Raw genomic sequence first — 24,901 nt, 5'->3', positions numbered from 1 at the left:
ATTCCCTCTTTTTGGATTATTTGGAGCAGTTTGAGAAGGAATGGTACCAGCTCCTCTTTGTATGTCTGGGAGAATTCGGCTGTGATCCCATCTGGACCTGGGCTTTTTTTGGGTGGTAGGCTTTTAATTGCTGCCTCAACTTCAGACCTTGTTATTGGTCTATTCAGGGTTTTGACTTCTTTCTGGTGTAGGCTTGGGAGGATGCAAGTGTCCAGGAATTGATCCATTTCTTCTAGGTTTACTAGTTTATATGCATAGAGTTGTTTGTAATAATCTCTGATGATGGTTTGAATTTCTGTGGAATCTGTGTTGATATCCCCTCTATCATTTTTTATTACATCAAATTGATTCTTCTCTCTTTTCTTTTTTATTAATCTGGCTAGTGGTCTCTCTATTTTATTGTTCTTTTCAAAAAACCAGCTCCTGGATTTATTGATTTTTTGAAGGGGTTTTTGTGTCTCTTTCTCCTTCAGCTCTGCTCTGATCTTAGTAATTTCTTGTCTTCTACTAGCTTTTCAGTGTTTTTCATCTTGCTTCTCTAGCTATTTCAATTTTGATGATAGATTGTTGATTTTAGATCTTTCCTTGCTTCTAATGTGGGCATTTATTGCTTTGTATTTTCCTGTAGACATTGCTTTAAATGTGTCCCAGAGATTCTGGTATGTTTCATCTTTGTTCTCGCTGGTTTGGAAGAACATCTTTATTTCTGCCTCCATTCATTGTTTATCCAGTCAACATTCAAGAGCCAGTTGTTCAATTTCCATGAAGCTGTGTGGTTCTTAGTTAGTTTCTCAATTCTGATTTCTAACTTGATTGCAGTGAGAGACTGAGAGGTCTCAGTCTGAGAGACTGGTGGTCTGAGAGACTGTTTGTTATGATTTCTGTTCTTTAGCATTTACTGAGGAGTGATTTACTTTCAATTCTGTGGTCAATTTTAGGGTAGGTGTGGTCAATTTTAGGGTAGGTGTGATGTGGTGCTGAGAAGAATGTATATTCTGCGGATTTGGGGTAGAGAGTTCTGTAAATGTCTATTAGGTTTCCTTGATCCAGGTCTGAGTTTAAGTCCTGGATATCCTTGTTAATCTTCTATATCATTGATCTGTCTAATATTGACAATGGTATGTTAAAGCCTCCCACTATTATTGTGTGGGAGTCTAAGTCTCTTTGTAAGTCGTTAAGAACTTGCTTTATGTACCTGGGTGCTCCTGTATTGGGTGTGTATATACTTAGGATCATCAGCTCTTCGTAGTGCATTGATCCTTTTACCGTTATGTAAGGTCCTTTTTTATCTCTTTTGATCTTTGTTGGTGTAAAGGTTATTTTATCAGAGATGAGAATTGCAACTCCTGCTTTTATTTTGCTCTCCATTTGCTTGGTAAGTCTTCCTCCATCCCTTTATTTTGAGCCTTTGTGTATCCTTAGATGTGTGATGGGTTTCCTGGATACAGCACACTGGTGGGTTTTGGCTTTTTATCCAATTTGCTAGTCTGTGTCTTTTGATTGGGGCATTTAGCCCATTTACATTTAGGGTTAATATTGTTATGTATAGATTTGATCCTGCCATTTTGATGCTAGCTGGCTGTTTTGCCTGTTAGTTGATGCAGTTTCTTCATTGTGTTGATGCTCTTTACCATTTGGTATGTTTTTGGAGTGGCTGGTACTGGTTGTTCCTTTCTACGTTTAGTGCTTGTTTCAGGAGCTCTTGTAAAGGAGGCCTGGTGTTGATGAAATCTCTGAGTAATTGCTTGTTTATAAAGGATTTTATTTCTCCTTCATTTATGACGTTTAGTTTAGCTGGATATGAAATTCTGGGTTGAAAGTTCATTTCTTTAAGGATGTTGAATATTGGCCCCCACTCTCTTCTGGCTTGTAGTGTTTCTGCTGAGAGATCTGCTGTGAGTCTGATGGGCTTCCCCTTGTGGGCAACCAGATATTTCTCTCTGGCTGCCCTTAGCATTTTCTCCTTCATTTCAACCCTGGTCAATTTGATGCTTATGTGCCTTGGGGCTGCTCTTCTTGGGGAATAACTTTGTTGTGTTCTCTGTATTTCCTGGACTTGAATATTGGCCTGCCTTGTTAGGTTGGGGAAGTTTTCCTGGATAATATCCTGAAGAGTATTTTCCAGCTTGTATTCATTCTCTCCGTCACATTCATGTACACCTATCAAATGCAGATTATGTCTTTTCACATAGTCCCATATTTCTTGGAGACTTTGTTCTTTCCCTTTTACCCTTTTTTCTCTACTCTTGCCTTCTCATTTTATTTCATTGAGTTGATCTTCGACCTATGATATTCTTCCTTCTGCTCGGTCAATTCGGCTGTTGAAACTTATGTATGCTTTGTGAAGTTCTTGTGTTTTGTTTTTCAGCTCCATCAATTTGCTTATATTCCTGTCTCTCCTATGATTCTCTTTAGTGTTTTGTCAAATCTTTTTTCAACGTTCTTAGTTTCTTTGCATTGGGTTAGAACATGTTCTTTTAGCTCAGAGAATTTTCTTACTACCCACCTTCTGAAGCCTGATTCTGTCAATTTCTCACACTCTTTCTCCATCCAGCCTTGTTCCCTTGCTGGTGAGGAGTTGTGATCCCTTGGTGGAGGAAAGGTGTTCTAGATTTGGGTGTGTTCACCCATTTGCGCTGGTTTCTTTTCATCTTTGTGGATTTATCTACCTGTTATCTTTGCAGTTGTTGACTTTCAGATTGGTTCTCTGTGTGGACATTCAGTTTGTTGTTGATGAAATTGTTTCTTTCTGTTTCTTAGTTTTCCTTCTAACAGTCAGGCCCTTCTGCTTTAGGACTGCTGAGGTCCACTCCAGTCCCTGCTTACCTGGTGATCACCTGCAATGGGTGCGGAACAGTAAGGGCTGCTGCCAGTTTCTTCTTCTGCTATTTTTGTCCCAGAAGGATACCTGCCAGATGTCAGTCTGAGCTCTCCTTTATGAGGTGACTCTTTGTATATACGGGGGTCAGGGAGCTGCTTGAGGAGACAGTCTGTCCTTTATAGGAGCTTAAATACTGAGCTCTGAGCTCTGTTGTTCATTCAGAGCTGCTGGGCAGGTATGTTTTAGTCTGCTGCAGCAGAACTCATAAACGCCTTCTTTTTTTTCCTAGCTGCTCTGTCATCGGGAGGTAGGACTTCATGTATAAGTTTCTGTTGTGCTGCTGCCTTATATCAGGGCTGCCCTGCCCAGTGAGGAGGCAGCCTAGTCACTGTCTGCCTGAAGAGGCTTTGCTGAGCTGCTGTGGGCTCTGTCCATCTGCCATGTAAACTTCCCTACAATCCTGTTTATTCGGGTATAGTTAGAATTGCCTTGGCAATGGTGGCCCACCTCTGTAATGGTGGACTCTCTGTGTAATGGTGGGCTGCCTCAGCAATGGCAGACTACGTCCATAGTGTTGGACTGCCTCGGTAATGTCAAACACCCCCCTTCACATAACTGGACCATCCCAGGTTCAGCTGTGCTTGTCGTGAAACTCTCAATCTAGAGCATTGCAGATTGCTGTTTCTTTGTGAGGGTGAGACCAGCTGAGCCTGCTTACCTGTCTCCCTGACTCAGAACCCCCCCCTTTTTTTTTTTGAGTTGAATGGGCCACTCTGTATCCCAGGCTTTCCATTCACCTGTTGAAAAGGCTCCGGGATCTGTGTGATTTCTCGTGTGGTGACCCAGTGCACTGGCTTAAACAGCTGCGTGGAGATTTGTGGCACCTTTGTGCCTGAGAACCTCCTGACCTGGTTCCCTGTTTCAGTCCCTTTTTTATCAGTTGAATGGGTGACTCTGTCTCCCAGGAACTCTAATCGCCAGCCAAAATGGCCCCAGGACCCACATATTTTGTGCGGAGACCCGTTGCACCAGCCAATACAGCTGCACTGGCAACCTGGTGGCTCCTCCACCTGAGAATCTCCTCGTCTGTGGGCAATAAAAATCCATCTGGAAATGCAGCACCCACTCATTCTCTGTGCTTTCACTGGGAGCTGCAATCCTTAGCTGCTCCTAATTGGCCGCATTGAATTGAGTTTTTTTTCTGAGTCATTAAAACTCCCATTGTTAAAAGCTTTGCACACCATGAATTAAAATGAAAGAGGTAAAATGATCCAGATTGTGAAACAATATTAGGTTTGTGACTGTTCTAAAACTGGTAACATGGTTTAGGACCAATACTTGGCTTGTGAAATGTATAATCCTGGGAAGACACTTCATATATTTTGGCTCTGTGTTCCCACCCAAATCTCATGTTGAACTGTAATTCCCAGTGTTGTGGGAGGGACCTGGTGGGAGGTGATTGGATCATGGGCGTGGATTTTCCCTTTGCTATTTTTTTGATAGTGAGCTCTCACAAGATCTGGTGGTTTAAAAGTATGTAGCACTTCCCCCTTCACTCTCTTTCTCCTGACACCATATGAATATCTGCTTGCTTCTCCTTTGCCCTTCCACTATGATTGTAAGTTTCCTGAGGCTCCCCAGCCATGCCTCTTGTATAGCCTTTGGAATTATGAGTCAATTAAACCTATTTTCTTCATAAATTACCCAGTCTCATGTAGTTCTTTATAGAAATGTGAGGATGGACTAATAAAACAGCCAGTATTTCAGGTACATTTCTGCTACCTGAAGAATGACTTTAACATTTCATAGAGGGATTTCATTCAATTGCCACTTTCAATGCATGTTTTCTGATGGTATAGAAATTTCCCATGAAGGAAAGGTGATGTCATTATGGTAACTAAAAGGTTATTACAATGTGTATTTCTCTCATGGGGCATTCCTGGAAAAGTTTTCAATGATAAATGTACTCAGTTTACTGGAAAAGTTGTAAAACAGTTAAATAAGAGTAGAAATACAATGGCATTAGACAAAGCTAAATTAATTAGATATCTTGGTTAAAGTTATTGAATATTGATGTCATTCAGATTCACTTCCACTGGAAAATATAAGTTGAACATAAGTTCCCTAAGTTTTTCTTTTTGCTCACACTGTTGCCCAGGTGAGAACCTAACCAAAAGGGAGAAATTATTAAGCAAAATTATGAAAGGTGAGTGCTTGTGCTGAGGTCTTGCACTTTGCTCCTACAGATCAGACAAAACCAAAAATGAAGTCACTCACACTAAATGCCACATAATCAAATGGAAACTTTAAAGAAGCAGATAAGTCCTAAAACAGATCAGTGTTTTTTTTCCCCCCTGAAAATAAGAGATTTTAGTCTACTTGAGTCAACATACTAAGAAACTCCTACCTGCTTTAATCCTTCCAGAAGTGACTTAGGTGGCCTGATGTTAACCAATCAGGTTTTTCCCCTTGTTGTTCTGTTTGTTTGTCCCCACCTTACAAAATTCATTGTTTTGATATTTCCCTGTGGGATTTGAGACCAAATAAATCCATTATAATGGTGACAGAGAGTGCCTATAGTTTTTGTCCACATCTCAAAATTGAAAAGTTGACCAAAAGGACAGAACTATTAAATTAAGTTCAGCCTAAAGGCGTTTCTACATATTTTAAGTTTGTCCTAAATGTTTCTCCATATAGAGTCAACTGTGATCTACCTTGTGTCAACAGACTGTAATCCACTCTTGTAAAAAGTAGCTGAGTCTCAGTCAATCACAGTAGTTGAGTTTCAGTCAATCATAGGCAGCCAGCTGTTCAAATAAAGTTGAATTAAGGTGACACTGAATTCTAGCCAATCTAGCTGTCTCGGTACCTCACCTTCATTTTCTATATGTCACTTACACTTCTCTGGCTGTAAATATAACCTGCACATGTGATAGGGCAGAACATTTAGAACCATTTTGGTCTACACTGCTGCCTGATTCTAGAATCACAAATAAAAGCCATAAGATCTATAAAACCAGATTTGTTGTAATTTTATCTTTTAACAAATCTTATGAAGTCCAAAATAGGAAAATTGCATACTAAAATCTGATAATAGATGTGACTGTTACTGAAGCTCCTGTGTAAATTCAAGGGAAAAACAGAAGGAGCACATTGTAGGTGCTCAAAAATTTTAAAATAAATGTGATTCAGAGAAATATTGGCCATTTGCAGGAATTTGGGCTTATTATATTCATACTTTTCTGGATAATTAAAAATAATGTAAAAAGTGAAGTGGAAGCCCTCTTATCTGATTCTATATTTGGTCTTGTCACCATGAAAAACTATCCTCAGACTTGCAGATAAGTCATTTGGGTTTGCTTAAAGATTGATAAACCCAAATGTTCTGCCTTCCTTTTGTGAGAATTCTAGACTGTTGTCAGAATAAAGCTTTTATACCAGATACTGAGCTCAGTAATGTAAGAGCAGTGTATTTTTAAGGGTCAAAGGTTTACAGAAATATTCCCAGATGTCAATGCCAGATATTATGATTTGATTTTTAACCACAGACAGAATTCTTGCAATTTTGGTCACATAGGCTGAAGTTTATTTAATTAATTAATTTGTTTGTTTGTTTTAGTGTAAATTCATGATTTATTTTTGAAAGTGGAAATATTAAGTCACTGGGCATGAGTATTTTTGAAGCTCTTGATCCATATTGACAAACTATCGTCTAGAAAAGTTGCACTAAGGACGAAATCCCCTGCAATGTAGAAAAGGGTCCATTTCAAGCACCTCTCCAATATTGAGCAAAGTTCATTTTGGAATCATGCCATATACACATTACACATATGTTTTTATCTAAATACATACATTATATATATAATATTTATATTATATATATATAAAATGAGCATCTAAAGGAAAAAAACACTTCAGTGTTAGTTAATCAAAAAAGTTCATTAAAATGGAGATCATTCAAAAGAAAATAAATACCTTAAATATTTAACTTTAGAATAAAATGTATAAATGAATATTTTATCAGTCTTTTGGTAGAGGGTGAAATCATTTTTTTTGACAGAGTTTTGCTCTTGTTTCCCAGGCTGGAGTGCAATGGCATGATCTTGGCTGACTGCAACCTCTGCCTCAGGGTTCAAGCGATTCTCCTGCTTCAGCCTCCCAAGGAGCTGGGATTACAGGTGTGAACCACCATGCTTGGCTAATTTTGTATTTTTAATAAAGATGAGGTTTCACTATGTTAGGCTGGCTTGTCCCAAACTCCTGACCTCTGGTGATCCACCTGCCTCTGCCTCCCAAAGTGCTGGGATTACAGGCATAAACCACCTTTCCTGGCTGACGGAGGCTTTTGTTAAAAATTATTTTAAAGTAGTTTACTGATGTGAAGCTTTTAGGTTTAGAATATTTCAAAGTTTTTATTACTTCTATTATTTATCTTTTATAGTTTTCTTGTCTTTGTAGATTCAAAAGAAAGTTGTTTTCCCCAATTACCTTTCGTGAAGTCATTCCAAAGAATCCAACTTTGTTTTCTTTAACATTTTCTTTCTTTTTCAATGAATAATTACGTTGCATATTATTTAATTAGATATATTTAAAGCAAGTACAATTGACTTAAGTAATTCAGGATCAAATGATTGATGCCTGGAAAACAGGTACTTCATTCATGGGAGCTAGAGTGTAGAAGAACATCAGAGCCTACCTGCTTGATCCTGAGACTTCCTCTTGTTTTATGAGTCTGTCTATGTTTCAAAGTGGGAATGGAGAGCATTTGCTAGATAATTAATTGATGATCAGTTGAAAGAGACTCTATTTTACAAAGTTTTTGTTTGACCTACCAATAATATGAAAGGAACAGCATTTTATTATGAATTATTCATATAGTCTATTAATACTAACCAAATTTTTAGGTACTTGTATTTCCCTCACGAAAATATACTGATATAAATTGACCTGGCAATAGAGAGCATTTTGTGTTTGCTAACTGATTTGGTCCAAATTATTTCATATGCAACTGAAAAATATTTACTAATGAATTTAAATGCCTATTCTATCACAAGAGGGCACTCATGTCCCATTTTTAAAGCAAGTGCTATTTCAGGCATCAATTCTAGAGGAATTAAAACTGAAATAAAATTTAGACCTATACATTGAATTTCAACTTCATTAAACTGCTTTTTATCTGATGTAACTGGGGATTGGTGATTCTGTTTATGCAAATACAGAAATTTTTAATCCATATATTAAAACATAATTTTCACAGAATATAAAAATATGAAAAATTTGCCATGCTAAACAACACTTCATTTTTTGATGAATCATCCCAAGGTCTTCATTAAAGTAAAATTACTTCATTGATTGTAGAATTACTGAAATGGGATTTCTAATAATTTATCACAGTCAATCAACATTATTGAACATCTGCTCTTTGGTGTTTGTGTTCTTTGGACTAGAGATTTTGCTGTATTTTGCAATTCACTTAAAATTTTGGTTTAAATAGTTGTAGTTTGTATTAGTAATCTATTGCTGCCTAACAAATTACTCCAAACTATAGTGGTTTAAAAGAATAATCATTTATTATCTTATAATATCCGAGGGTCAGGATTCTTGGAGCAGTTGAGTAGGGTGCCTCTGGCTGAAAGTCCCTCACAAGATGGCAGTCAAGCTCTTAGCTTGGTCTGCAGTCATCTTAAAGTTTAACTGAGGCTGAACGATTTGCTTCCAAATGTACTCACATGGGCCCCTACATAGGGCAACCTGGCAAAACAGAAATTGGCTTCCTTCAGGTCAAATGATCTAAAGAGGAACAAGAGCGAGTATCCAAGATGAAGGCCACAGTCTCTTTATAGGTAATATTCAAAGTGACATCCCATTATTCTGCCATATTTTGTTTGTTAGAAATGAATCATTAAGTCCACCCATACTTAAAAGGCTGAGGGTTACATGGGGGTGTGAATATTTGGAGATGGAAATTACTGGGAACTAACAGAGAGGCTCTTATTACATAGCTGGATAAAGAAAGCATCATGTAAAGAAAGAAATGTCCCTAGGTAGATAGGATTAAGGATTATTATTTTGTTAGTAAATAAATTTGAATATGAAAGTGTTGTAGTATTCAATGTTTTAACCAGAATAGGATTAACACAAATATTTGAATTTGAGCTTAAGCTATTCTTTATTTTTTTGTTAAATCAGATTTTTCAGAAAAAAATAAGTAAAGAAACAAATAGGGAGAATTAGTAAAAAAAATTGCTAAGATACCAAAGAAAATGGAATTCAAAATGTTAAATTTTGGATTGAAAATATGGAGAGGACTAGATGGTGCTAGAACTGCTTTTACAGTCCACGTTCTGTAGACAGGGCCAGCCCTAGGCTGTGGTATGATATAGAATGTGCAAAAATCAGGTGACCAGTCCAAAGGTTTCCTTATGCTCCTGAAAGGAAACCCATATACCAAGAACTTTCTTGCTTCTTAAAGAATGGGTAAGGCAGTTGGTCTTTTTATTACTTTACTAGGAAATTTATTTTTCTTCTCAGGTTCTCCTTCCAGACTAATCCAGTTGTCACTTGTTCACCTTTACTATAAAAAGAGTGGATGGATTTTGCTAGTTTTGTAATGCCTTGATACTTAATCATTTGACTATTAGTTTCATGTTAACTTTGCAACTTTCCCAAGTGTAGACTAGAGTATGTTGCTTAGCCATTTTATTTTTCTATTTAAGTGTTTATTTAAAAATATTCATTTTATTTATTTTTAAAAGAGGTTATGCATTGACATAAGATCAAATTCAAGAGTTTTCACAAGGAAGATTTTAAAAGTTTCCCTCTCACTCCTGCCTCTCATTCCCTTCTCTCCCAATTTACCCATGTTTAGGATATTCTTTCTTAATTATTACCTACTTTCTTTTTGTCATGCAAAGAATGGGATTTTATATACACTCTTCTACTCTTTGTTAGTTAACAATATATCATGGCATTCTTGCCTCATTAGCACATAAAGTGCTTCTTCATTCTTATTTAATGGATGCATACTATTTCATTGTAAAGATGTACTGTACTTTTGCTCTGCTCTTTGTCAATAGACTTTAGTTTTCCAATTCTTTGTTTTTCATTATTACAACAAACTTGCTCATGAATTTTATTTTTAAAAATTTATTATTAATCTTTGATAATTCAAGAAACATGTTTAAGGACTGTATAGTGTCAAAGAGTAATTATAGTATCAATTATCAGTGTATAACGTTATCAATATATAGAAGCCATAGTGATTAAGGCTGAATTTTCAGTGGCCTTAATATACATCTTAAGTTTTACCACTTTCCCTACTGTTTATTATAAACATTTGCAGGGGAGATGATCAAAGCTGGCCAAGTAGGAACAGCTCTGGATTGCAGTTCCCAGCAAAAATGCAGAGGGTGAGTGATCACCACAATTCCAAATGAATTTTTACTGCCCACAGACCAGGAGATTCCCTGACAGAAAAGTGCCATGAGTCTCCAGCACAGATGTTTCAGCTGGTGCAGTGGGTCACTGCAGAAAAACTCACACAAATCTGTGTGCTGTTTCAACTGGTGCCTAAACACCTGGGAAACAGAGTCACCCATTCAACTGAAAAAAAGGGGACTGAAACAGGGAGCCAGGTGATCTGGCTCGGCTGGTCCCGCCCCCACAAATACCAGCAATTTGAAATGCTCTGGAATGAGAGTTTCACAGCAATCACAGCTGGACCTGGGATGGTCCAGCTCTGTGGGGGGAAGTGTGTCTGCCATTACCAAGGCAGTCCACCACTACCAAGACAGTCCACCATTACCAAGGCAGTCTGCCATTACAGAGACAGTCCACCATTACTGAGGCATACTGCCATTAATGAGGCAGTTCTAACTATACCTCCTTAAACAAAACTGCAAGAAAATTCACATAGCAGCTGGGCAGAGACAACAGCAGCTGAGCAATACCTCTGCTGGTAGACTGTGACTAGGCTACCTCCTTGCTGGGCAGGATATCTCTGATAAAAGGCAGCAGCATGTCAGAAACTTATAAATAAAGCCCCACATTTCCAGGAGAGAGCACCTGGGAAAAAAAGGGTGGTTATGAGTTCTGCTGCAGCAGACTTAAATGTACCTGCCCAGCAGCTCTGAATGGAACAACGGAGCTCACAGCTCAGCACTTGAGCTTATATAAGGGACAGACTGTCTTCTAAAGCAGATCCCAACCCCTCTATATCCAAAAAGACACCCCATAAAGGAGAGCTCGGGCTGACATCTGGCAGGTAACCTTCTGGGACAAAGATAAGAGAAGAAGAAACTGGCAGCAACTCTTACTGTTCTGCAACCACTGCAGGTGATCCCCAGGCAATCAGGATCTGGAGTGGACTTTCAAGAGTCCTACAGCAGAGAGACCTGACCGTCAGAAGAAAAACTAAAAAACAGAAAGAAATAACTTCATCATCCACAAAAAGGATGTCCACTCAGAGACCCCATGTGAAAGTTGCCAAGTACAAAGACCACAGGTAGATAAATCTACAAAGACGGGAAGAAACCAGTGCAAAAAGGATGAAAACACCCCAAACCAGAATGCCTCTCCTCCTCTAAGGGATCACAACTCCTGACCAGGAAAGAAACAAGGCTGGATGGAGAATGAGTCTGATGAATTGACAAACAGTCTTCAGAAGGTGGGAAATAAGAAACTTCTCCGAGCTAAAAGAACATGTTCTAACGCAATGCAAAGAAAAAAGAACCTTGAAAAAAGGTGTGATGAAATGCTAATGAGAATAAACAGCTTAGAGAGGAATATAAATGAATTGATGGAGCTGTAAAACAAAATGACAACTTGACGAAGCATATACAAGTTTCAGTAGCCAAATCAACCAAGCAGAAGAAAGGATATCAGAGATTGAAGATCAACGAAATGAAATAAAACGAGAAGGCAAGATTAGAGAAAAAAGAGTAAAAAGAAATAAACAAAGCCTCCAAGAAATATGGGATTATGTGAAAAGACCTCATATACATTTGATAGGTATACCTGAATGTGATAGAGAGAATGAATCCAAACTGGAAAACACTCTTCAGGGTATTATCCAGGAGGACTTTCCCAACCTAGCAAGGCAGGCCAATATTCAAGTCCAGGAAACATAGAGAACACCACAAAGTTATTCCTCAAGAAGAGCAACCCCAAGGCACATAATCGTCAGATTCATGAGGGTTGAAATGAAGTAAAAAATGCTAAGGGCAGCCAGAATAAAGGTCTGGTTACTCACAAAGGGAAGCCCATCAGACTCACAGCAGATCTCTCAGCAGAAACCCTACAAGCCAGAAGAGATTGGGGGCCAATATTCAGCATCCTTAAAGAAAAGAACTTTCAACCATAAATTTCATATCCAGCAAAACTAAGCTTCATAAGCAAAGGAGAAATAAAATCCTTTATGAACAAGCAATTGCTGAGAGATTTCATCCCCACCAGGCCTGCCTTACAAGGGATCCTGAAAGAGGCACTAAACATAGAAAGGAGCAAGCAGTACCAGCCACTCCAAAAACATACCAAATGGTAAACAGCATCGACACTATGATGAAACTGCATCAACTAATGGGAAAAACAACCAGCTAGCATCAAAATGTCAGGATCAAATTCACACATAACAATATTAACCTTAAATGTACATAGGCTAAATGCCTCAATCAAAAGACACAGACTGGCTAACTGGATAAAAAGTCAAAACCCATCAGTGTGCTGTATTCAGAAAACCCATCTCTCATGCAAGGATACACATAGGCTTAAAATAAAGGGATGGAGGAAGATTCACCAAGAAAATGGAGAGCAAAAAAAGAGCAGGAGTTGCAATCCTAGTCTCTTATAAACTTTAAACCAACAAAGATCAAAAGAGACAAAGAAGGACATTACATAATGGTAAAAGGATCAATGCAACAAGAAGAGTTAACAATTCTAAATATATATACGCCCAATACAGGAGCACCTAGATACATAAAGCAAGTTCTTAATGAACTACAGAGAGACTTAGACTCCCACACAATAACAGTGGGAGACTTTAACACTTCACTGTCAATATTAGACAGATCAATGAGACAGAAAATTAACAAGGATATCCAGGACTTGAACTGAGCTCTGGACCAAGCAAACCTAATAGACATTTACAGAACTCTCTACCCCAAATCCACAGAATATACAGTCTTCTTAGCACCACATTGCACCTACTAGAAAATTGACTACATAATTGGAAGGAAATCACTCCTTAGCAAATGCAAAAGAATGGAAATCATAACAAACAGTCTCTCAGACCACGGTGCAATCAAATTAGAACTCAGGATTGAGAAACTAACTCAGAACTGCACAACACCATGGAAACTGAACAACTGGCTCTTGAATGTTGACTGGATAAACAATGAAATTGAGGCAGAAATAAAGCTGTTCTTTGAAACCAAAGAAATGTAGACACAACGTATAAGAATCTCTGGGACACATTTAAACCAGTGTCTAGAGAAAAATTTATAGCAATACATGCCCACATAAGAAGCAAGGAAAGATCTAAAATCGACACCCTATTGTCAAAATTGAAAGAGCAAGAGAAGCAAGATAAAAAACACTCAAAAGCTAGCAGAAGACAAGAAATAACTAAGATCAGAGCAAAACTGAAAGAGATAGAGACACAAAAAACCCTTCAAAAAATCAACATATCCAGGAGCTGGTTTTTGAAAAGATCAACAAAATAGACAAACCACTAGCCAGATTAATAAAAAAGAAAAGAGAGAAGAATCAAATAGATGCAAAAGAAAAGAAAATGATAAAGGAAATATTACCACAGATTCCACAGAAATACAAATCATCATCAGAGATTACTACAAATAACTCTATGCACATAAGCTAGTAAACCTGGAAGAAATAGATACATTCCTGGACAATTGCTCTTTCCCAAGCCTAAACCAGGAAGAAATCAAAACCATGAATAGACCAATAACAAGGGCTGAAGTTGAGACAGCAATTAATAGCCTGCCAACCAAAAGAAGTCCAGGTCGTGATGGGGTTCACAGCCGAATTCTCCCAGACATACAAAGAGGAGCTGGTACCATTACTTCTGAAACTATCCCAAACAATTCAAAAAGAGAGAATCCCTCCCAAATCATTTTATGAAACCAACATCATCCTGATACCAAAACCCAGCAGAGACTCAAGAAGAAAAGAAAACTTCAGGACAATATCCATGATGAACATAGATGCAAAAATCTTCGATAAAATACTGGCAAACAAAATACAGCAGCACATTAAAAATCTTACCCATCAAGATCAAGTAGGCTTCATCCCAGGGATGCCAGGCTCGTTCAACATATGCAAGTCTATAAACATAATTCACCACATAAACAGAACCTAAGACAAAAACCACATGATTATCTCAATTGATGCAGACAAGGCCTTGACAAAACTCAACAACCCTTTATGCTAAAAACTCTCAATAAACTAGGTATCAATAGAACCTATCTCAAAATAATAAAAGCTGTTTATGACAAACCCACAGCCGATATCATACTGAATGGGCAAAAACTGGAAACATTCCCTTTGAAATCTGGCACTAGACGAGATGTCCTCTCACCACTCCTATCCAATATAGTATTAGAAGCTCTAGCCAGAGCAATCAGGAACGAAAAAGAAACAAAAGGTATTCAGTTAGGAAAGGAGGAAGTCAAATTGTTTCTATTTGCAGACGACACGATTGTATATTTACAAGACTCCATCGTCTCAGCCCAAAATCTCCTGAAACTGATAAGCAACTTCAGCAAAGCCTCAGGATACAAAATCAATGTGCAAAAATCACAAACATTCCTATACACCAATAACAGACTTAAAGAGAGCCAAATCAAGAATGAACTGCCATTCACAATTGCTACAAAGAGAATAAAATACCTAGGAATACAACTAACAAAGGATGTAAAGGACCTCGTCAAGCAGAACTACAAACCACTGCTCAATGAAATAAGAGAGAACACAAACAGATGGAAAAACATTCCATGCTCGTTGTTAGAAAGAATCAATGTTGTGAAAATGGCATACTTAGCAAAGTAATTGATAGATTCAGTGCTATCCCCATCAAGCTGCCTATGATCCTCTTCACAGAACTGGAAAAAACCACCTTAAACTTCATATGGAATCAAAAGAGAGCCCACATAGTCAAGTCAATTCTAAGCCAAAAGAACAAAGCTGGAGGCATCACACTACCGAACTTCAAACTATAGTACAAGGCTACAGTTATCAAAACAGCATGGTACTGGTACCAAAACAGATATATAGACCTATGCAACAGAACAGAGGCCTTGGAGGCAGTGCCACACATCTACAACCGTCTGATTTTTACAAACATGACAAAAACAAGCAATGGGAAAAAGAATCCCTGTTTAATAAATGGTGTTGGGAAAACAGGCTATGTGTGGAAAGCAGAAACTGGCCCCTTCCTGACACCTTATACTAAAATTAACTCCAGATGGATTAAACACTTAAACATAAGACCTAACATCATAATAACCCTAGAAGAAAACCTAGGCAAAACCATTCAGGACATTGGCATATGCAAGGACTTCATGACTGAAACACCAAAAGCATTGGCAACAAAAGCCAAAATAGACAAATGGGATCTAATTAAACTCCAGAGCTTCTGCACAGCAAAAGAAACAATAATTAGAGTGAACTGGCAACCAACAGAATGGGAAAAAATTTTTGCAATCTACCCACCTGACAAGGGACTTATATCCAGAATGTACAAAGAACCAAAACAGTTTTACAAGAACAAAACAAGCAAACCCATTCAAATGTGGGCAAAGGATATGAATAGACAGTTTTCAAAAGAAGACATATATGAGGCCAACAAACATATGAAAAAATGCTCATCATCACTGGTCATTAGAGAAATGCAAATCAAAAACCACATTGAGATACCATCTCACCCAGTTAGAATGGCGATCATTAAAAAATGTGACAAAAGATGCTGGAGAGGATGTGGAGAAATAGGAACACTTTTACACTGTTGGTGGGAGTGTAAATTAGCTCAACCATTGTGGAAGACAGTGTCATGATTCCTCAAGGACCTAGAAATAGAAATTCCATTTGACCCAGCAATCCCATTACTGGGTATATATCCAAAGGATTATAAATTGTTCTAATATAAAGACATATGCACACACATGTGCATTGCAGCACTGTTTACAATAGCCAAGACTTGGAACCAACCAAAATGTTCATCAATGATAGACTGGACAGGGAAAATGTGGCACATATGCACCATGGAAAGTGATACAGCTATAAAAACAATGAGTTTGTGTCCTTTGTAAGGACATGGATGAATCTGGAAACGACCATTCTCAGCAAACTGACACAAGAACAGAAAATCAAACACCACATGTTCTCACTCATAGGCGGGTGTTGAATAATGAGAACATATGGACACAGGGTGGGGAGCATTACACACTGGGGTTTGTTGGAGGGGAATAGGGGAGGGACAGTTGGGTGTAGGGATTTGGGGAGGGATAACATGGGGAGAAATGCCAGATATAGGTGATGGGGATGGAGGCAGCAAACCACATGGCCTTGTATGTGCCTATGTAACAATCCTGCATGTTCTTCACATGTACCAGAGAACCTAAAGTGAAATTTTATACACACACACCCCAAAACATTTTCAATCATATAAAAAGTTGAAATTATAGTATAATACATACCCATATACCTACTACTAGATTCAAAATTTATTAGTATTTTTCCATGTTTTATTAATTTCTAATCCACAGAAAATCTCCATGTATCAATTTGTTTTCATGTATCTTTTCACACTTTTCCACAAAAAATAGAGAATAAAATACACAAGGAGATAAAGTTTTGGCTATTTGAAGTTTCTACTTGTTCTGGAAAAGAAAAGGAGCTTTATTATACTTATTCTCAGAAAAAGTTTTACTAAAGTATTCAAGCCTTATAATGTTCTCAGCTTAATAGTATTTGGCACTATATAAGATTTAAATGATAAGGTCTCCAGAAACTTATTGTAATGGCTTTAGGCACAAAACAACTCCTAGATGTCTCACAGAATCTGTGTTTTTTCAACTTTTATTTCTTTCATATTAATTTCATGTAACATTTATTATGCACTTAGTCCATACTAAGTAATTTTTGAATTAACAAGTATATATTAACTTGTTAATTCAATATAATTTAATTCTTACAACAAATCTAAGAGGTATTATTATTATTCCCCCTTTACAGATAAAGAGGAAGTAGAGAACTCACATACAGGAGAAAAAATGACAGGAAATTGGTGTCTTCGAAAGGGAATCTACTTCTTTATCTACTCTTAAGTAATTTCTTAGCAATAATCTAGTTTCAGTATGGGCAGTCTTGTTACTGACACTTGTTGAAGAGGGCTAGAAATAAAAAGAAATGTAACAAGTTGTGTTATCTGAGGTCAAAATAGATTCTGGTGGATGGAGATAGGGGATACTCCTCTGTAGCCCTAAACCGTTTACATAAACTGATTCACACAGGGGCTGTATTACTTCTGGGGAACTCCACCAATCAATAATGGTTCATACACAAATTTGGGCAAATCAAGAGAGACGAATGGAAATTAGATTGTAGAGATCATGACCAAGAAGGCAAGAAAGAATTCGTTAGAAGAGAAGATGATGCCTGCCAGGTCGGGCAATGTTTAGCGACAATGCTCATATCTTGAGGGGTTCCAGCAGCAATGTAGATAGAGATCAAACCTTGGTTTGTGTATCCCAGGAGAAGGTGGCCATGTTACTAATTGCTGACACACTGGATTCAAGCAAGCTTATTGTGGTATACTTTCAGTATGATATAGAATGAATGGTCTCTACATGTTGCGAAAACATCAATGCCATCTGTTGTGAGAACTGTTTTTCTGGTTACACTCACAAAAGAATAATTACCAAGTGTGGGGGAAAAGTTCCATGTTAGAGTGAGCCTCTGACGGAGTCTTGAGGCTTGAGGCTGTAGGTTCTAGGTCTGGCTATTTGTAGTGGCTAGCAATAAATCAGGATTGACCCATGGGCCAGTGAAAACATGGCAGGCCAGGTCTCGCTAACGCTGGCCTCCATTACAAATGTCCCAGCACTGTCTGAGTAGCTAGGTTGAACATTGAAAGCTCATTGAGCCAGTGCCCTTATAGAAAGGCTGGAATGTAACAAAAATCCCACCCGGAGTTTTGCCTAGGCCTTTCCTGGGATTTAAAGTGTGACAGAGGCCAGGTGCGGTGGCTCACGCCTATAATCCCAGCACTTTGGGAGGCCGAGGTGGGCGGATCACGAGGTCAAGAGATCGAGACCATCCTGGCCAACATGGTGAAACCCCGTCTCTACTAAAAATACAAAAATTAGCTGGGCGTGGTGGCGCGCCTGTAGTCCCAGCTACTCGGGAGGCTGAAGCAGAAGAACTGCTTGAACCCGGGAGGCGGAGGTTGCAGTGAGCCAAGATCGCGCCACTGCACTCCAGCCTGGCGCCTGGCGACGAAGCAAGACTCTGTCTCAAAAAAAAAAAAAAAAAGTGTGACAGAATAACAAAGGATTTCTTAATAGGACCCATTTAGTGTTAAACAAGTTTCATTGGTGGTCTGAAGAAAACTCCCCAGTCTTCCACAAACAAGTTTATTGGAGATCTGAAGGAACTGCCCAAACCGCCATGGTTTAGCAGGAGGCAAGATAAGGGTGACCAACCCAGTACCTGGACCCATTTAGATTAAGTAAATTTACTGAGGCTTGAGAGGAAGGTTTTTGGGACTCAGGCCTTAGTTGTAGATTAAAATAAGTTAATCACATATGTCTTTAGGTGAATGCATACTTACATGTAGACACATAGCTTAGAAGGTTATATAAGCTCTGGAAAACTTTGTAATTTGAGTTGGTCTGATGATAATTTTCAGGTCTCTTCCCTGTAACCAGTTACTGAAATAAAACACTCTCTTCCTCCCCATTTCATCTGCATCTCTTCATTGGACTACGGAAATAGCAGCCCGACCCTCAGTTTGGCCCAGGAACAAAAGCACTCCTGATTCCTCTCAGAAATTCTTGAGGAGAAGGGACTTCCTGTACTTAAGGATATGAGGGCATGCAAATTTGTAATTCTTTCTATACTTTCATGTAGAAGTTTACAATCTCACTGGGAGATAGTTAAATGATATGATCTATTTGATTGAGAGGGTATCTGTAACATTATGAAATATGTTGCTTATCTAAGATCACATCCCTCTGGTGGCCAAGACCCTTTAAGGCTCTGGAATAATAGGGAAGCAGGAATGTTTGGCTCTTACAATTTTAGAGGAGTTATCATTTATCTCATGGCTGTGTATACAATGGCGGTCAGGCAGTGCCCCAGCGCAAGGCTGATTCAGATGACATCTTCACAAAGATTTTACTGAACCAATATAATGTCTTTTGAGTTGTTTCCCAAATAAAGCCCCTCCCATTATCTTAGACATATAACAGAAGTGTTCTGTTATTTACAGGGGTTTGGTCTTATCTTTTATATTCTAAATAGGTTATTGTGAAACTCTGTCATGCTCCATGCCACACTTAAAACATCCTAAATTACCTAGATTTTATGTATTTGAGAGAGGACAGACTTCATCTTTCCAAATCTACATGATCATTCACAAGGAAAGACCTGTAACTAGTGCCAGCAAGGACACCTTCACACTCTGGCAGATGGATTCTAAACTAATTAGTTTGGAATGAAAAAAATCCATAGGAAATACACTATGCTAATATGGGCTATTCAAGGTTACCCTGCCTGGAAGAGATAAAGTTAGATATTTGGCAGAGAAAGGGAGAGGGGTAGGAGCAGATTAGAGGTTCACTTGGATTATGTTTTGATATTAGTCTGCCTTATCATTAGCATCAGGCCTCTGCAACAAGAAATTGCTAATATGTCACATACACTACATTTAAGTTTTAAATTGATTTTAAAAGACTGATTTATATATGAGCACAGTGCAGGCAACATGAGGCAGAATTTGATTATAAACTGAATATAATTAATATTCTGTAGGAAATAGTTTGTTGAAGGTCCCTGCAGGTTCATGAGAGTATTTCTATTTTTTTTAAGATCACTTGAAAATAAAAAATAAGATTATGACAAGCTTACTCAATCAGTTTTGAACACTTTAATTTCATAACATTAATGTGAGACTTGGTGGTGGCTTTGTGATGTGTTGACTAGGTTCAATGACATTTCCCAGAATTTCTTTTCCTGTGTATTTCTGGTTAGGGTAAGCCACAAGAGAGAATTTTGTGCAAGATGGGTAGGGTGGAAGTGAAGCAGTAACCATTTTGTAGCTCATACACATTGCTGCTTATTTGCTGGTTTACACTGTTGATGTGAGGGAGCAATGGGCTTGCAACTGCTCTGCCTTTCCCAGATCTTTCAGTTTCTCTGACTTTTGGGCCAAGTGTGTTTAGCTTTGTGATCAAGAGCCCTAGCTTCTGTAGGACACCTATGCTACCAGTGACAGAGGTAGCAAGAAGAGACATGGGTTTCAGCCCATCCTTGTAGGGGATCCACTAATGCTTGAGTTCCAGTTTGTTCTTGCTCACCCTACTGTATGTTTATCTTCCCTTCCTGACTACTTACCCTGTAGACCTCAAGCTTCAGCATCAGATATGGAGATACCAGCCTTATGTAGACTGCTTAACCAAATCCCACAATGCCCCCATCAAATCCCTTCACATAAGTGGTTCTAAACTGAGGGTGATTTTGATGCCCAGGGTGCATTTTGCAATTCTGGAGACATTTTTGATTAATATGATGGAGTGGGGAGATTAGGGAGAGCAGATGTGAGGGTTGCTACTGGCATCTAGTGGGCAAAGTCTAAGTATATGGCTAATATCCTACAGTGCACAGGACAGCAGCCCTCCCTGGAACATGAAGCTTTCTGGTCCAAAATATTAATTTTGGAGGTTGGGAAACCTATAGGGTTTTGGACTGTGTAATTTTTTTATGGGGCTGTGATTCTGCTTTCCTGATTAAACCCTGACTGATACTAATATTTTAAAATATAACCTTTAAAACATTTTACCAATTTTCTCCTTGTCAGCAAAGTTACATTTTTATCAAAGACCAAAAAGATGAAAACTTTTAATGAACATACACAGCTATCAATTTATAATGATATATTTGCAGATATAGTGCATGGTCAGATTGTAATCTTATTGAAACACAGTATATTGTAAAAGTCACAAAAGCTCTCTTCCAAAGTACTTTTTAAAATTAATAGACTTTTTTTTTTTACAGCCATTTTAGGTTTATGGAAAAACTGAGGGAAAAATAAAGAGTTCCATATATCACTCCTTCCCACAGTTTCTCCTTCTGTTAACATCTTGCCCCTTCACACAGTTTCTCCTATTGTTAACATCTTTCATTAGTGTGGTACATTTGTTATAATTGAAAAATCAGTATTGATGTATTATTATGAACTAAAGTCCATAGCTTACATTAGGGTTCACTTGTGCTTGTATTAGTTTGCTCAGGTTGCCATAAAAAAATACCATAGATTGGATGGTTTAGCTAACAGAATTTTATTTGCTCACAGTTATATAGGCATGAAGTGCCAGATTAAGGTCCAGCAGGATCATTTTCTGGTGGAGGAAATGTTGTCTCTCTTCATAGTTTGTAGACAGCAACCTTGTCTCTGTGTGCTCACACTGCCTTTCCTCTATGCCTCAGCAGAGAGAGAAAAAGAGAGGGAGGGAGGGAGGGAGAGACAGAGAGAGAGAGAGAGAGAGAGAGAGAGTGCTCTTATGTACCTTCTTGTAATGACAACAATCACCAGTCCTATTATATCAAGTCTTACTCTTATGACCTGTTACATTTTTAAAGGCCCTGTTTCCAAATACAGTCACAATGGGAAGTTAGGGCTTCAACATAAATATTTTGGTAGGGACACAATTCAGTCCATAGCAGTGCTGTACAGTTCTACCAGTTTTGACAAATGACATGTAGTTATTATTACAGTATCATAGAGAATAGTTTCAATGTCCTTAAAATTCCCTATGCTTCACCTATTCATCTCTCCTCTCAAACCCCTAGAAACTACTAATCTTTTTACTCTCTCTATAGAGTTTTGCCTTTTCCAGAATGCCATCTAATTGAAGTCATGTAGTATGTAGCCTTTTCAGATTGACTTTTCAGTTAGCAATATGCATTTCAGGTTCCTTCATGTGTTTTTGTGGCTTCATAGCTTATTTGTTTTTGCTGCTTAATAATATTCCATTGTGTGGATGTACCACAGTTTGCTTATTCAGTCAGCTGTTGAGGGACATTGTGGTTACTTTTGATTTTTGGAAATTATATATAAAGTTCCTGTAAACACTTGTGTGCAGTTTTGTGAAGGTACATCTTCAATTTATCTGCATAAGTACCTAGGACTACAATTGCTGGATTGTACGGTAAATCTATGTTTAGCTTTGTAACAAAATGTCAACTGTCTTTCAAAGTAGTTGTACCATTTTACATTCCTACCAGCAATGGATTTCCTATTTCTCTATGTTCTTACCAGCATTTGGCAATGAGTGTGTTTTGGATTTCAACTATTCTTTTTTTAATATTTATTTTTACATTTATTTTGTATTATTATTATTTTTTAGAGACAGACTCTTGCTCTGTCACCCAGGCTGAAGTGCAGTGGTATGATCAGAGCTCACTGCAACCTTGAACTCCTCAACTCAAGCAATTCTCCTGCCTCAACCTCCCAAGTGGCTAGGACTACAAGTGTGTGCCAACACAACTGGGTAATTATTTTTTTTTTCTAGCTATGGGGGGTCTTGTTATGTTGCTCAGGCTAGTTTAAAAATCCTGGCCTCAAGTAATCCTCCTGACTTGGCTCTGGGATTACAGATGTGAGCCACAATACTCAGCCTTGATTTTAACCATTCTATTAAGTGTATAGTGGTATCTTATTTATTTATTTATTTTGGTGAATAGATAAGTTTATTTGAATGCCTGCATAAAAATAAGCTGATGTCAAACAGGAAGAGGTTTTGCAAAGGCTTAACATTTATTAAACAATATAACTTGGTGGTTCCTTTTAGTCTGTCTCTGAACTCAGTTGACTGACATATCGTTATTAGTAGTCTGCCTTCCCCAAAAACCCCTGGAAGTGGGCAAGGCTTTGGTAGCAGGAGATGCCAACATTCATTACATGATGCCCATCCAATGTCAGACTCTGAACAGTTTACCTGTGATATATAAATACTTTGGAGTCTCTACAGGAATAAGGCCCAGCCTGATGAGGGTCTGACTAGACCTAACATCTTCTCAGGGCCCAGAAACAGTCCAGTTGAGCAGGGATTCAAGACAGCGCTCCAGACAGAGCAAAGGAAAGGAAACAATTGACAAGGCAAAATCAGCAGAAAGGCAGACTTGAAATCTGGACCAAAGGGCTGGGGAAGTGACACAGGAGTGGAGAGGGAAGTTTGGAAATACTGTACCTCTGGTACTACACATTTCTTCTTTTAAAACTATAGTATAATATCACAACCATGATATTACCGTTGATACAATTAACCCATCATATTCAGATTTCACTAGCTTTTCTTGTATTCATGTGTGCATGTGTACTTAGTTTTATGCAAGAGATTTTGTTTTTTATTCCTTCAAAGTGTCAAGTATTCATTCACCACCTCCTTCTACAACAGATTTTGAGGGCTCGTGAAAAAGCACTTGAAAATTCATTAGTCAGGACCTATATTTAGAAAAGTAAATCAGCCTGCCTATCCTCCTGGAGATAGAAGGTGCCTGATTTCATAGTCAAAGCTTTGATTTCCCATCCCTGATGAGGCTGATGAAAGGTCTTCTGTTTATTTCTGAAGAATCAATCCTATTAAGAGGATGATTTCCAACAAATATAAGTCAGGTTTTCTGTAAGTCACTTTACTTAAGACATGGGCTTTGAATTTGGAGAGAAGTTTGAATTCTATTTCTGCCATTTCCTAGTAGTGACATTTGGGCACATCATAAATGTTTGAGAAAGGCTGGCAGGTGTCAAGTCAAGTGTTTGGATTGTAACTTAAAGCTGATATTGAATTATTTTAATTGGGGGAATGATACAAACAGATTTGCATTTTAGAGAGATCTAGCACAGCTTATTATCATTTTTAGGTTACTAGCTTATTTGAGACTTTGAGACTCTCAGAAAGGACATAATTTCTTTTTCTATAAAATGCATACATATAATAACATAAATTTTAATATAATTTTAGGAAGCTTCTGAAGACTATGGATGCTAGTCTGCAAACTGTGGGGTAGAGGAATTTTTTTCTTTTCCCATTTGATATGTGATGAGTACCTGAGTGGATGGGAAAGAGGTGAGAGACTTGAATATATTTATATGCTGAAGGGACAGAGCCAGTACAAGGAAGAGGTAGGAATGTAGTAAAAGGAGAGAGTTATGGAAATGATTCCTTAACTCTTTCCTTATATCTTAGGAGGTAGGAAGGACTCAATCTCGTCTAGAACAAAGGCAATCCGATTATCTCTGGGCTGTAGGAGGGAACCTTCTAGTGAATTAAGAAGGAAAATGGGTGTGGGAATAAATGACAATGGGAGATGGAAGGAATACTTATGGAATTTCCTTTGTTTGTGTGTAGAAAGTGGACTGATTGCCTAAGAATGAAGGGAATGAAGGTTCAGTAAAAGTAGGGAAGTTTTGAATTAGCTCCCGGGAGAAGTGTGGAAAGATGCTGAAAGATGGTGGGAGATTTGTGAACAGGTTGTGGAGTTGGAGCACTCATCAGCAAAGTGTAATTTTTCTCTGGGACCTCTCAACATGCTGCTAAAAGGCAAGAATATGTATGGCATTTTGCAGAGAGAGCACAGTGGAAGCATCATTTTCTTTTTCTATAAAACAGAGAGAGTGATGATTTTTTTGATTGATTGATAGTATCAATATGTGCTCAGGGCCTCATGCCTATAATCTCAGTACTTTGGATGGCTGAGGTGGGAGGATTGCTTGAGGCCAGGAGTTCAAGACCAGCCTGGGCAACATAGGGAGATCCTGTCTCTACAAAGAAACTTGTAACCCCAAAA

At 38.2% G+C, this 24,901-nt stretch overlaps 1 long non-coding RNA gene across 1 annotated transcript; it reads right to left on the bottom strand.

Annotated features, from left to right (window-relative positions):
- Positions 1 to 4,778: 4,778 nt before the first annotated feature.
- On the bottom strand, positions 4,779 to 23,517 carry LOC116549631. The gene is made up of 3 exons (XR_004267975.1): positions 23,507 to 23,517; positions 17,359 to 17,360; positions 4,779 to 4,853 (listed from the first exon to the last, which is right to left on the bottom strand). It is a non-coding gene; the product is annotated as an uncharacterized LOC116549631 (long non-coding RNA).
- Positions 23,518 to 24,901: the final 1,384 nt, after the last annotated feature.

The sequence above is a fragment of the Sapajus apella genome, unplaced genomic scaffold (genome assembly GCF_009761245.1).
Source record: "Sapajus apella isolate SASKATOON/1434 unplaced genomic scaffold, GSC_monkey_1.0 scaffold6, whole genome shotgun sequence".
Lineage (NCBI taxonomy): Eukaryota > Metazoa > Chordata > Mammalia > Primates > Cebidae > Sapajus > Sapajus apella.
The sequence above is the reverse complement of the archived record's forward strand: the minus strand, read 5'-3'. Positions and strand labels throughout refer to the sequence as shown.